Consider the following 16,028-nt stretch of genomic DNA (forward strand, 5'->3'; position numbering starts at 1 on the left):
AAATTAGAAGAGGGATTAATAAGCATTCTTAGTAAAATGTCTTAAGTGATTAAGCACTTATTAGTTAAGTTGGCACTTATCTCCACCAATTCTCTTATCTTAATTGATTTAGACATCATAAAACTTACATGAAATCACTTTAATTCATGACTTATAACTAGTCATTCACTAGATAATAATACATATATACAAATACATACATGTATACTTAGTATAAAATAACAATGTAGTTTTTGTGTATTTAAACTTTAATGTTTATGTTTTATTCTTTTTATTCAAAAACACTTAAATACATTTTAATTATACCTTATAATAATTCATTTTATATTTTAATTTATTTAAATATAAAATTTATTGAGCAATGTATAATTTCGTGACATTTAACCGGTTAACCATATCGTTAAACACGTTTTGTCACTTTGGTTCGTATATTTGTCAAATTTAGATCCTTCACATCTATTAAGCAAACGTTTACATAGAACCTAACTTACTTATCAACTAGAGACATGTTGATACAAAAATTAAGTTTGTTGCGTTTAAATGATGTTATATGCTAATTTCACAAACCGGTGATGGTTCGTAGTCATACATCATAACGAAATTATCATTAGTTACTTGTTTTATATTTCACAAGAACTTATTTAAATAAAAGAGGTTAAATTCTTTCAACCATTCTTGATAAAATAATCATATTGTTTAATAATCAAAACATAGCATCGTACGATCGTTCCTATTTTTACCAATTGTTACATTCTCCCCCCATTAAAAGAATTTCGCCCCGAAATTCAACTTGTAGACGGGATATCACTAAACAATTGGGGGTGTTTCTTTTTTTTTTCATTTGATTCTCGCGTTCCCTAGTGAATTCAGGTCCTCGCTTGGCGCTTCAACGGGCCTTCACTATGGGTATGCGACTTTGTTTCGTCCTTTTTACCTCCTGATCCATGATTTCCACCAGTTCTTCGATGAAGTTTAGACTCTCGTTGTCTTCAATTTCATCCAGTGGAATAACAAGAGTCTCATCAGACAAGCTCTTCTTCCGATCCTGGGATGCCTTCAATCATTCACGGGTTTGAACAATCTTCTCTGTAGTTTCTCGTATGATCTGGGGGCTGGTGAGAGTGTTGTTAGGAACTTGCCTATTAGCGAGTTGCGTATTACCTACCTCAGCCCAACACAGAGGTTGTCACACCCCAAAACCGATAACGGCGGAATACGTCTCGGGGTGGAGGACGCCATGTACAGTATCATCACAATTGCATAATAGTAAAAACAAGGAAACATACAACCATTTCATTTACATAGTGAATTTAATTACAAGTGTGTTTTGAAATGTTTAACAATCACCCAAAAGTAAATCAAAAATAAGAGATGGGTCTTGTGTGCTCCACCTTCTCCAAAAATGCTGCGTCTGTACCTGTCTATCTTTGACCTGAAGATACAAGTTATTTTGAAAACGAATATTAGCATAAAGCTGGTGAGTTCATAAGAGTTTAGTGTGAGTTTTTGTATACAAGCAATAGTGCGAAAAATGCGTCATTTATTCATAAGCAATAAAAACCTAGAAAATCCCAATTTTTCCAGCAAATACATTGTAAGTGAAAATCTGTTAAAAGTATGCATTCTTCCTTTTTGAAAACAGTTTATTGTAAAAGTATATTAGCAAATCTCCAAATACTAATGTGATAGAATAGGTTAAGCCTATAATCATTGATAGTGGTGAAAGCTTCCTTTAGTGATAGATTCTTACTTACTTCGGGATGTAGTTTAGCGTTTAGTGTAATATTTTAGTGTAGTTATAGTGTATTCCTTGTATATTTCTACTAGTGTGGATAATAGCGGATCCCATGACCTTTCCAGTCATGCACAGTATAGTGAAGTAGTGGCATCCCTGGGCCTGCACGGCGCGGACTGATATTATCAGTCGGGATGTAATAGCGTCTGCCCCGTATAGATCTATACATGTAGTGTCGTCTTCCTGCCGGAAAACTCCGGCCGTAGTGGGTAGCGAATAGAGTATCTCGTAGCGGATTAGTGTATTATTGTTTGTTTAGTGTTTTCTCTTCTGTTATAGTGTAGAAATCTTTTAGTATTGATCATAGTGTATTCTCTTACTAGTGTATTGTCTAGTAATAGTGAGTATTATAGGGTAGAGAGTAGTGACTTTAGCGAGTAGTAGCAGTAGCAACATTAACTATACCTATTATAGTTATCTTAGTGTGGATGGTTCTTGACAGGTTGGTGACTTTAGTACATTAGTGAAAGAGAATTATTCGTATCCCATACTAATATACAAGCTATATAACTAAGAAATCAACGACAGTCGGGCAGATAACTACTACCCTAAGCCCACAATCAAACAAGAACAGGATATAAGGCGAGATATCGGTCCTAAGTCCTCCAAGTCTTACTTATATAAATATATTAGAGTGGTTATGTTTTATAAGTAAATTGATTTAATAAAAGTATTTTCCAAAAGAACATTTAAAATCTGGCTTGCTGTCCAAAAATAGTTTTGAAAATATAAAAACCTGTTTATAAGGCATAGTGATAAATCACATGTGATTTGAACTAAGGATAGTGAATCACATGTGATTAATCCTCGTAACGTGGAAAATCATTCTGTAAAACTTTCCATAAACATGTATATAAGTAACTTGTATCTCCCCCCTAAAACATTTAAAACATTTGAAAGGTTCATTAAAGGGGTATGAACTCACCTGAAATCGCGTAAATCGGGTGAATCGGGTAAATCGGGTAAAAGTGTCGGTTGAGCGTTTGGTACCAAATAACGACTTGAGCACCTTTTAGGACCCTAATGTCATATGAAATATGTATTTTACAAGAAGTTAATCATCTTATGCTTTTCATTATAGAATTTGGACATTCTAGCATCATTTCGGGGTTTTAGGGCCTAGAAGGGGTTCCCGGGAGTGGTTTAAGGCTAAAGAGGATTTACGGAAGGATCCATGAGCTCACTCCCTTGGCGTTTTCGGCCTAAAGGCCACTCCTTGGGAGTTTACGGCCGTAAGCCCCCTAGGCTTGGCCGTAAGCTCATGTGGTCTTCCAAATTGCTTGTTTAAGGTCTTATTTCACTTCCTTACTTTAATGGCATGTGTCTTGGACCAATATCGAGGGATTAAACTCTTGTTTTGTGACATTTTGGGGAGTTTACGGCCAGGACTTGTTCTTGGGCCGTAAACTCCATTAAATCCTTCAAGATGTATGTTTAAATGGTACTACATGTTCTCATTCACCTCAGGTAAATCCTAGAAGGCCCTATAATGAGTTTTGGGACAATTTGGCATGAAATTTGGGGAGTTTACGGCCCAAGAATATCCTTGGCCGTAAAGTCTTCATTTTGCCTCAAAATGGGAAGTTTAATGGTACAACACACCTCCAAAGGCCTTAGCTAAATTCCTTACATGCATTTGAGTGGTTTAGGGACTTGTTTGACACAAAAACATGGGTGTTTACGGCCCAAGCTTAGCCTTGGCCGTAAACTCCTCTTTTTGCCATCAATTGATGTTGTTTGATGCATTTAAGCCTTCCTTGTTGTCAAGTCTAAATTACCAAACACCTTAGATGAGTTTTTGGGACTTTAAACATATGTTTTTGGGGTGTTTGAGGTGTTTACGGCCTAAGCACAAGCTTGGGCTGTAAACTCCTTTTTAAGCTTTAATTCCTTGTGTTTTAGTGTCCAAACTCTCCTAGGTTTATTCCTTGATTAGTCCATGAGCTTAAAGGAAGGAAAAACAAGGTCTTTGGCATGATTTTGGGGGGTTTACGGCCTAAGGGCATCTTAGGCCGTAAACTCCCTTTTTGTTCTTTGTTTTCTATGATTTTGGACTCTCAATGCAGTAAAGTATGTGTAGATTAAGATAGGGAATGAGTCCTTACGTTTGGAAGCCGGAAATTTGCGGATTTGGGGTCGATTTCGGGTCTAGAGAGAGAAAGTAGTGAGAGAGAGTGATTGTGTGGTAAAAGAGTGTTCCAATGTTGTTTACACTCATTTCATATGCCTCGGGTATCGTACCCGATACACGGCTACTCGATGCTAAAGTTTAACGGGGTTAAAACTTTTTACCCGGGTGAAGTGGTTGAAAAAGTAATATAACTCCATTAGGTTAAACAGGGTAACACATACAAGTTATATTTACTTATGATAATATCAAGACATGCATATAACTAGATATTCGGTTATTGACGATTCCAAATATTACAGAAAATAACGTATAGTGACGCATTCTGTTAGTGAAGATGAGATTTGTAACGGGAATAGATTTGGGGTTGTCACATCATTCCCCCGTTAGGGGAATTTCGTCCCGAAATTTACAATTCAAATAGATAGGTTATTACAATACTACTAAGCAAAGAGATGAGGGTATTTGAGTTTCATTTGATCCTCGCGCTCCCAAGTGAATTCCGGTCCTCGCTTGGCGTTCCACCGAACCTTCACAATTGGGATGCGGCTTTGTTTCGTCCGTTTTACTTCATGATCCAAAATCTCCACAGGCTCTTCCACGAAGTTGAGGCTCTCATTGATCTCGATCTCGTCGAGGGGAATCACGAGAGTCTCGTCAGACAGACATTTCTTCAAGTTTGAGACGTGGAAGGTAGGATGTATGTTACTTAGCTCTCGGGGTAAGTTTAGTTTGTAAGCTACAGGGACGATTCTGGCGAGAATCTCAAAAGGCCCTATGTACCTTGGGTTTAACTTTCCACATTTTCCGAAGCGTATTGTGCCCTTCCAGGGCGAAACCTTCAAAAGGACTCGATCTTCCACCTGGAATTCCAAGGGTTTTCTTCGTTTGTCGGCGTAGCTTTTCTACCGATCCCTAGCGGCTTTTAGTCGTTCACGTATCTGCAAAATCTTCTCGGTCGTCTCTCGAATGATCTCTGGACCAGTGAGGGCGCTGTCAGGAACTCGTCCTTTAGCTAACTGAGTGTCTCCCACCTCAGCCTAACACAAACATCACAAAGGGGATTTGCACTTCCGGCCGTAGAGGGCTTCGAATGGAGTTGCCTTGATGCTCGTATGATAACTATTGTTGTAGGAAAACTCCACAAGAGGCAAGTGTGTATCCCACGATCTCCCGAAGTCGATCACACAAGCTCGCAGCATGTCTTCTAAGGTTTGGATCGTCCTCTCACTTTGTCCGTCAGTCTGCGGATGGTAGGCTGTACTCATGTCCAGCCTCGTTCCTAGTGCCGTTTGCAATGATTGCCAAAATCTAGAGGTGAATCTACTATCTCTGTCTGATATAATAGATATAGGGACGCCATGCAGTCGCACTATTTCTTTTATGTAAGTTCTAGTGAGCTTCTCCATCTTGTCCGTCTCCCTGATGGGTAGAAAGTGGGCAGACTTGGTCAACCTGTCAACGATGATCCAAATGGTATCTAATCCACCTGCTGTCTTGGGCAGTTTGGTGATAAAGTCCATTGTGATTCGCTCCCACTTCCATTCTGGTACCTCCGGTTGTTGGAGGAGTCCTGATGGCTTTTGATATTCGACTGTGACCTTCGCGCAAGTAAGGCACTTACTTACAAAGGTAGCGATCTCCGCTTTCATGTTCGGCCACCAATATAGCTTTTTGAGATCCAGATACATCTTATCTGAACCCGGGTGAACGAAGTAACGAGTGTTGTGTGCTTCACTCATAACCAAGTCTCTGAAACCTCCATGGCATGGAGTCCAGATTAGGTCCATGAAGTAGTATGCTCCGTCACTCTTAACCTCCAGTTTTTTATCCATTCCGCGCAGGGATTCTCCTATCACGTTCTCGGGCTTTAAGGCTTCTAGCTGAGCCTCTTTGATCTGTGTGGATAGATGCGAATGGATAGTCATTGTCAACGACTTGGTCCTTCGACCGGAATATTCCTTTCTACTCAGGGCGTCAGCTACTATGTTGGCTTTCCCCGGATGATATCTAATTTCAAAGTCGTAATCGTTAAGTAGCTCGACCCATCGACGCTGTCTCATGTTGAGTTCTTTTTGGTTCAGTATATGTTGGAGGCTTTTATGATCAGTGTACACGACGCTCCTCGTCCCATACAAGTAGTGTCTCCATATTTTTAGTGCAAAGACGACCGCTCCTAACTCGAGGTCGTGAGTAGTGTAGTTCACTTCATGGTTCTTTAGCTGTCTCGAGGCATAGGCGATAAACTTGCCTCGTTGCATCAAGACACAACCGAGCCCCTGATTGGATGCATCACAGTATACGACAAAATCTTCTGTCCCTTCGGGAAGGGATAATACTGGTGCGGTGCATAGGGCTCGCTTCAGGGTCTGAAATGCCTTCTCCTGTTTCTCTTCCCAGTCGAATGATACACCCTTCTGAGTTAGCATAGTGAGAGGCTTCGCAATTCGAGAGAAATTTTGGATGAATCTGCGGTAGTAGCCAGCGAGGCCTAGAAATTGACGAATTTCTGTAGGCGTCTTCGGTGCTGACCAGCTCTCAATAGCTTTAATTTTGGAGGGGTCCACGTGGATTCCGTCTTCACTGACCACGTGCCCTAAGAATTCCACTCTTCGGATCCAAAACTCGCATTTAAAGAACTTCGCATACAACTTCTCGGATCGCAGCGTTTCCAGGACTAATCGTAAATGATTTCTGTGCTCTTCCTCGCTCCGGGAGTAGACAAGTATGTCATCAATAAAGACGATGACAAACTGATCTAGATATGGACGACATACCCAATTCATCAAGTCCATGAATACTGCGGGGGCGTTAGTCAGTCCAAAGGGCATCACTACGAACTCAAAATGCCCGTAGCGGGTTCGGAAGGTTGTGTTTGGAACGTCTTCCTCAAGCACCCGTAACTGATGATACCCCGATCTAAGATCAATCTTGGAGAAGTAACTTGCTCCTTGGAGTTGGTCAAATAGGTCGTCAATATGAGGGAGAGGATAGCGATTTTTGATCGTGAGTTTCTTGAGTTCCCTATAATCGATGCACATCCGAAACGATCCATCCTTTTTCTTCACGAATAAGACCGGAGCTCTCCAAGGTGAGAAGCTCGGTCTTATAAAGCCCTTACTGAGCAGTTCGTTGAGTTGACCGGAGAGTCCTTGCATTTCGGCGGGCGCTAGACGGTAGGGCGACTTAGCTACGGGGGTAGCTCCTGGGATTAGGTCGATTCTGAATTCAACCTGTCGTTTGGGAGGTAGGCCTGGAAGATCCTCCGGGAAGACATCAGGGAAATCACATACTACCAGAATGTCTTTTGGATCTTTCGATTTCTGGTTAGTGTCGACAACCTGAGCAAGATAGGCACGATATTCCTTGCGGAAGTATTTCTGGGCCTGGATACTAGAGATAATACGAAGGCTCGTACTTTGCTTATCTCCGTATATCAATAGGGTTTCGCGATTCGGAAGGTTCAGGCGAATGGCTTTGTCGGAGCATAGGATATCGGCGTAGTGAAGACTTAACCAATCCATACCAACAATGACATCGAAATTTTTGATTGAGACTGGTATAAGATCGATTAAAAAGCGGTGATCATCTAACGTGAGAGTACAACCTATATAGATTTCATTAGACCTTTTTGTCTCCCCATTAGCCATTTCTACGACAAATGTTTCTTTTAGTGGTTGAGGGGTTTGTTTGAGTAAGTGTTTAAAGTTTTGATTTATGAAGCTTCTTTCTGCACCACTATCGAATAAGACACAAGCATAAGAGTTGTTGAGAAGAAACGTACCCGTGACCACCGTGGGATCAACTACTGCTTCTTTATGACCGATAGCGAGTAACCTTCCACTTCCCCCAGCATTTGCAGTCTTCGGACAGTTCTTCTTAAAATGGCCCGCTTCACCGCAGCCATAACAAGTTGGGGTCACTTCCGTACCAGGAACCTGTGTGATAGGTTTGGGAGGGGCCTTGCAAAATCGGACAGTATGGCCCTTTTGTCCGCAGTTGGAACACTGCAATTCACGGCAAGGACCGTTGTGGTGAAAAGGGCACTTGGGACACTTAGGTAAGTTTCCACTGTAAGCCTTTGGTGGGGCTGGAGCAGCTGGTGTGGCTGGGGTGGTGGCAGCATGGACCGCCACAATTTGCTGGTCCTTGGAGGCGGTTTGAGTTTTCTTGCTTTTCTTCTTATCCCATCGTTTCCTTTTTCTGTCAGATGATCCGGATGGTGCAGTGGTGGTTGTTGCTGGAGTGGAGGAGATTTCGTGGTTGATCAGACTCTGGGCCAATTCGTTGGCGCTGTCGAAAGTGGTAGGGCGTGAAGCCAGAACATTTCCTCGATACGGGGGCACTAAACCCCAAATGTACCGTTCAATTTTCTTGCTTTCGGACGGAATCATATTGGGACACACAGCCGCCAAGTCGCAAAACCTGGCAGTGTAAGCCGTTACGTCGGTCCCCTTCATCTTGAGGTTCCAGAGTTCTTCCTCAAGCTTCTGAACTTCGCCCCTAGGGCAGTACTCTCCTCTCATAAGATCTTTTAGAGTGTCCCAGCCCATGGCATTGGCTGTGACCAAGGAGAGTGCGTTGACATGGCCGTTCCACCATGACAAGGCCCTGTTAGTGAGGGTAGCAGTAGCGAACTTGATTTTGCTCTCTTCGGGACAAGAGCACATCTCGAATACAGCTTCGGTTCTTTCGAACCATTGGGACAACGCCAGGATCCCTCCGGTACCAGCAAAGAAGGCAGGTTTACAATTCATGAAGTCCTTATAAGTGCATCCCTGCACTCGTTGGTGGACTTCACCAAATCTAGAATTCCCACCGCTTGCATCACCCGAGTTCATTTGGGCCATGGCTGCTGTTACAGCCGTAGTCACAGCCATTTGGAACAACACCAGATCGAACTGAGGTGGAGGAGGTGGTGGAGGAGGGGTTTGAGTAGCCGGTCTTCCTCGGTTTGGACGCTTTCGAGGAGGCATCCTTCACTGGAAAACCATAGAAATGATAGCAATAGTAAGAGCCTATTGCGAATATGAACAGAGTGTTTCATGGATTAAATCAACATAATCCAAGATCAGTATGAGAGTCATAGCAAGAGGGAAATCAACTGCCAATATACTGGTATTAATGATGCAACACAAGTTCATGAAAATTGACCTATCAGTAGGTCTTACATCATACCATGGAGAAAATGTTGGCAGTTTAGAGGTTCAACTAGAGTACTTTTAAACTAGGAATGTTTATAGACAAGAGACCTACGGAACGTAAAGATAAAAGGCTAGTCCTTTTAAACAAAAGAGTGAGGTAAGTAGACGTCTTCTACTGGCGATGGTTGCTTGTTGGGCGAATCCTTAGATCCGCTAGTTGACCCATAACTTCTTGAAGGTGTCGCTCATGAGTCCTTTGGCGTGCTCGGAGTTCCCTAACTTCAGGTCGGGATGTAGCCAGCTGATGCTGCAGAACCTCGTTGGTCCTCCTTGTCCTGTCCACGGCTTCTTCGAGCTGACGGATGCGAACAGTGTTGAGATTTGAGTTGGCATCCACTTCTACAACTCGACCAATAGCAGCTTGACTTTGCTCAACATTCCTGGCAATCCTTCGGATCATGATGGGTAGAACCCGATCAGCTGATCCTCCTTCGCCTATGTTGTAGAAGCTTCGCTCTCCATTGTAAGGCAAGGGCTGACCCTGCTCCTCGCTCCATCGGTGCAAGGATATTGCCCATATAGGGGTGGGGCCCTAAAATGCCGCTCGGGGGTTAGGGTTCGGGGCTCCAGGAGGTTGGTTGTTGACTTCTGGCTCGGAGCTCGAGCTATTCGAGAAACCTTCAGCATGATGATCATCCAAAGGAATCGGGTGATCGTCGTCTGACTCCTCTTCGAGCCATCCTCCATTGCCCTGATTCGGAAAGTACGGATCGTCGGGTAGGTGGAAGCCAGCCATGCTATCTACGCGAGAAAGGGGGGAAAAGAGGATTAATAGACGTACTATTCTAAGATACTTATAGGATGAATCATTATTAGTCGACCCAATACTTGCATGGTGCATACCGATTACATGTAACCGAAGCAAGATAGTCCTTCGAATAAACCACCCTAACTTCAGACCCCCAATCAAACAAGAACAGGGAATGAAGCAAAGGCTGCAGATTCTAAGTCTATAACGCCCTAATCACATGTAATCGTGATGTATCCACTTAGCAACTATTGTCCTACTAGTAATGACCCCTTTTTGTTATCACATACGTATTATCTAGAGATACAGAATACTCCTATAGTATTCTTATGGTAGCATTATTATGATATTGTTGGTAAGTTTTAGACTTGTTGCAATATCACAACCAAACTTAGGCACATGCTAGTCACTCTTAGGAAAACGTAGTTGATCAGGCTACATCACCCTGAATGTGACTATATGTCTCTAAACCCAATTGTGCTGTCCAACAGTCTTAATACTTTCGTTTTGTTCTAGGATGATACTGACTTCGGTGTTTTATAGTGATGTGTGTATATATATATATATATACTTAGTTAGATCTTTTGGATACTTAACAGTATATATTTTTGGTCAGAGTGTTTTAGTCCCGAAGTATTTATAGTTCGTATATCTTTTATAGGTTGATATACTTGATTCACTATAAACAATGCTCTGATACCAGTCTGTCACACCCCAAAACCGATAACGGCGGAATACGTCTCGGGGTGGAGGACGTCATGTACAGTATCATCACAATTGCATAATAGTAAAAACAAGGAAATATACAACCATTTCATTTACATAGTGAATTTAATTACAAGTGTGTTTTGTAATGTTTAACAATCACCCAAAAGTAAATCAAAAATAAGAGATGGGTCTTGTGTGCTCCACCTTCTCCAAAAATGTTGCGTCTGTACCTGTCTATCTTTGACCTGAAGATACAAGTTATTTTGAAAACGAATATCAGCATAAAGCTGGTGGGTTCATAAGAGTTTAGTGTGAGTTTTTGTATACAAGCAATAGTGCGAAAAATGCGTCATTTATTCATAAGCAGTAGAAACCTAGAAAATCCCAATTTTTCCAGCAAATACATTGTAAGTGAAAATCTGTTAAAAGTATGCATTCTTCCTTTTTGAAAACAGTTTATTGTAAAAGTATATTAGCAAATCTCCAAATAGTAATGTGATAGAATAGGTTAAGCCTGTAATCATTGATAGTGGTGAAAGCTTCCTTTAGTGATAGATTCTTACTTACTTCGGGATGTAGTTTAGCGTTTAGTGTAATATTTTAGTGTAGTTATAGTGTATTCCTTGTATATTTCTACTAGTGTGGATAATAGCGGATCCCATGACCTTTCCAGTCATGCACAGTATAGTGAAGTAGTGGCATCCCTGGGCCTGCACGGCGCGGACTGAAATTATCAGTCGGGATGTAATAGCGTCTGCCCCGTATAGATCTATACATGTAGTGTCGTCTTCCTGCCGGAAAACTCCGGGCATAGTGGGTAGCGAATAGAGTATCTCGTAGCGGATTAGTGTATTATTGTTTGTTTAGTGTTTTCTCTTCTGTTCTAGTGTATAAATCTTTTAGTATTGATCATAGTGTATTCTTTTACTAGTGTATTGTCTAGTAATAGTGAGTATTATAGGGTAGAGAGTAGTGACTTTAGCGAGTAGTAGCAGTAGCAACATTAACTATAGCTGTTATAGTTATCTTAGTGTGGATGGTTCTTGACAGGTTGGTGACTTTAGTACATTAGTGAAAGAGAATTATTCGTATCCCATACTAATATACAAGCTATATAACTAAGAAATCAACGACAGTCGGACAGATAACTACTACCCTAAGCCCACAATCAAACAAGAACAGGAAATAAGGCGAGATATCGGTCCTAAGTCCTCCAAGTCTTACTTATATAAATATATCAGAGTGGTTACGTTTTATAAGTAAATTGATTTAATAAAAGTATTTTCCAAAAGAACATTTAAAATCTGGCTTGCTGTCCAAAAATAGTTTTGAAAATATAAAAACCTGTTTATAAGGCATAGTGATAAATCACATGTGATTTGAACTAAGGATAGTGAATCACATGTGATTATTCCTCATAACGTGGAAAATCATTCTGTAAAACTTTCCATAAACATGTATATAAGTAACTTGTATCTCCCCCCTAAAACATTTAAAACATTTGAAAGGTTCATTAAAGGGGTATGAACTCACCTAAAATCGCGTAAATCGGGTGAATCGGGTAAATCGGGTAAAAGTGTCGGTTGAGCGTTTGGTACCAAATAACGACTTGAGCACCTTTTAGGACCCTAATGTCATATGAAATATGTATTTTACAAGAAGTTAATCATCTTATGCTTTTCATTATAGAATTTGGACATTCTAGCATCGTTTCGGGGTTTTAGGGCCTAGAAGGGGTTCCCGGGAGTGGTTTAAGGCTAAAGAGGATTTACGGAAGGATCCATGAGCTCACTCCCTTGGAGTTTATGGCCTAATGGCCACTCCTTGGGAGTTTACGGCCGTAAGCCCCATAGGCTTGGCCGTAAGCTCATGTGGTCTTCCAAATTGCTTGTTTAAGGTCTTATTTCACTTCCTTACTTTAATGGCATGTGTCTTGGACCAATATGGAGGGATTAAACTCTTGTTTTGTGACATTTTGGGGAGTTTACGGCCAGGACTTGTTCTTGGGCCGTAAACTCCATTAAATCCTTCAAGATGTATGTTTAAATGGTACTACATGTTCTCATTCACCTTCCTAGAAGGCCCTATAATGAGTTTTGGGACAATTTGGCTTGAAATTTGGGGAGTTTACGGCCCAAGAATATCCTTGGCCGTAAACTCTTCATTTTGCCTCAAAATGGGAAGTTTAATGGTACAACACACCTCCAAAGGCCTTAGCTAAATTCCTTACATGCATTTGAGTGGTTTAGGGACTTGTTTGACACAAAAACATGGGTGTTTACGGCCCAAGCTTAGCCTTGGCCGTAAACTCCTATTTTTGCCCTCAATTGATGTTGTTTGATGCATTTAAGCCTTCCTTGTTGTCAAGTCTAAATTACCAAACACCTTAGATGAGTTTTTGGGACTTTAAACATGGGTTTTTGGGGTGTTTGACGTGTTTACGGCCTAAGCACAAGCTTGGGCTGTAAACTCCTTTTTAAGCTTTAATTCCTTGTGTTTTAGTGTCCAAACTCTCCTAGGTTTATTCCTTGATTAGTCCATGAGCATAAAGGAAGGAAAAACAAGGTCTTTGGCATGATTTTGGGGGGTTTACGGCCTAAAGGCTTCTTAGGCCGTAAACTCCCTTTTTGTTCTTTGTTTTCTATGATTTTGGATTCTAAATGCAGTAAAGTATGTCTAGATTAAGATAGGGAATGAGTCCTTACGTTTGGAAGCCGGAAATTTGCGGATTTGGGGTCGATTTCGGGTCTAGAGAGAGAAAGTAGTGAGAGAGAGTGATTGTGTGGTAAAAGAGTGTTCCAATGTTGTTTACACTCATTTCATATGCCTCGGGTATCGTACCCGATACACGGCTACTCGATGCTAAAGTTTAACGGGGTTAAAACTTTTTACCCGGGTGAAGTGGTTGAAAAAGTAATATAACTCCATTAGGTTAAACAGGGTTAACACATACAAGTTATATTTACTTATGATAATATCAAGACATGCATATAACTAGATATTCGGTTATTGACGATTCCAAATATTACAGAAAATAACGTATAATGATGCATTCCGTTAGTGAAGATGAGATTTGTAACGGGAATAGATTTGGGGTTGTCACAGAGGTGATCTACACTTGCTTCTGTAGAGAGCTTCGAATGATGCGACTTTGATGTTAATGTAATAGTTGTTGTATAAGGATTAGATGAATGGTTCTTCTGTTTTGTCTTTCAGTTTGAGGGTGATATTAAGGACTTCTTTAATGACTATTGAAAACACGAGGCGAATCGCCTGTCCCTTATCCAAAATGATAGATAGTGGTATACTATGCAGTCTTGCAATCTTCTTGTGATATGCTCCTATCAGCTTTTCTATTTTTCTTTGTAGCCTTGGTTGGTAGAAAGTGTGTGGGTTTGTTTGATTTGTCTACGCTCGCTCAAGTGGTAGCGTGTCCATCCGCTGTCTTGGGTAACTTGTCATGGAGTTCATGGTATGACTCATAACTGATTCATCTATCATCTCTTTGTGTTTATAAGTCATATATAATTAAGAATGAAAAGACAGTCGAATCGGTGATTCTATTCTAAGCCCACATCCAAACAAGGAAAAGGATTTAAAGTGAAATTACCAACTCTAAGTCCGTAGAATCTTAATTATATAGGGCTCCAATATATACACTTAGTAATCATAGATTCACTAGTATGGGTCCATAGTCTCTACTTGAGTGGGGTGATTAACTTGGGTGAGATGACATTTACAACAACCCTTTTCCACAACTACTGCACTTAGGTTGATTTTTGAACTCGGGTTGCTGTACGGATGGTATTCCCAGGAGATTTTCTGGGAATATATCGAGAAGGTTATGGGCTTTTTCAACATCCATGATGTTTTTTTCTTCTTGTTTCTTATCCATAGCATGGGCTAGGACGGCGTGGTACCTCCTGTGTAAGTACTTCTGAGTCTTGTTGTAAAAGGTGAGTCGGGGGATTGTGTCCGGTTTGTCGCCATAGACAACGAGGGTTCTATTACTCGATGGGTTTAGGCGAATGGCCTTTTCGTAATATATGATATCGGTATGGTGAGGAAACTAACTAATACGTTGTTAAAATGAAAATGTCGTAAATTTTTATTGTGACCGGTTTTAGGATGATTTGAACGAATTGGTTGATTTAGTGTTAGAGTGCACCCTATGTACATGTCTCTAGTACTTTTGATTATTCCTATTCTATTGTAATTATTTCGTTTAAGTTTTTGAGGTTTTTGGTTGAGAAATTGATTAAATATACAACTCACAATACTCCTCTCCGCGTTGCTATTATATAGTATCCATGCATATGTGCTATCGGGAATGAACGTACTGGAATCTCATCGGGGTCTATTACTTCTTTCTCACGCTCTGTTGCTAAAACACTTCCGACGCTCCTGACGTCTTTGTTTTTAGTCTTCAGGAACTCCTTTATGAAATGCCCTACTTCTCCACATCTGTAGCAAGTCCGACTCATCCCAGCTTTTGAGTTCTGGGCGGTCTGTTGAGCCGGCACCCTACAGAAATCTGTGGTATGCCCTTTTCATTACAGTCCTTGCAGTTCATTTCCCTGCACTTTCCTTTGTGATGAAAGCTACACTTGGTGCATTTTGGTAGGTTTCCAACATATGGTCTTGTCGGCACTGAGGTAGTAGGGATGGTGGTGGTATGGAATGTCACTGTTTGTTGTCTTTTTGGTAGGTCCTTGGTTTGGGGCGTCGTTGCAGGAACATACTCGGGGTGTCCCTGGTTGTTATTACAATTGGAACTTTCGGCACCGTTCCCGCTTTTGTTTTTGTTGTTAGCGCCGAGTTGTGCCATGACTGCTGTCACGGCGGCTGTTACCGCAATTTGAAATGTTGTAGGCTCTATTTATAGAACTAGTGTTGCACCAGTATGCTGATTACCTTCATGTGTCGGCATGATTTTATTTTGCGAGTGGCCTCCTCTATTCTCAGCTCTGTGATTACTGTCCAGGTTGTAGCTGTAAGGGTTCTTTGTCCTATAACGACTATCTCCTTTTCTAAGGAGTCTAGGTGATCCATATTGTTCTTTTGATCTGCTTGCCGGTCTATGGGTGCTATGGCCTGAAGTACGGTGCAGTCAGTTTATGTCGGTTGTGAATCATCGGTTGTCCTCTCCAGTCTATATGTGTGGCTAGGTAGTTAATTGCGGGTTGCTTCCTGAAATGAGAGGTGGAGGTTCTCACACTCCTCTTGATAGGGTAAGGTTTATTGATGGTATCTCCCGAACTTCTTTCTCCATCTGGTCCCTTCTCGGAAATCTTCTTCCTCGTATTTCATCTATTGGTACTCTTCGAAATCTTCTTCTGGATCTTTCTTGATCCATCTATTGGCTTCGGTGGCAGGATAGTAGGGGTCTATGTGGAGATGAAGTCTAGCTGATATGCCTATGCGAGAATAAGGGTCAGAAGCATA

This window comes from Lactuca sativa, chromosome 8 (assembly GCF_002870075.4).
Source record: "Lactuca sativa cultivar Salinas chromosome 8, Lsat_Salinas_v11, whole genome shotgun sequence".
Classification (NCBI taxonomy): Eukaryota; Viridiplantae; Streptophyta; class Magnoliopsida; order Asterales; family Asteraceae; genus Lactuca; species Lactuca sativa.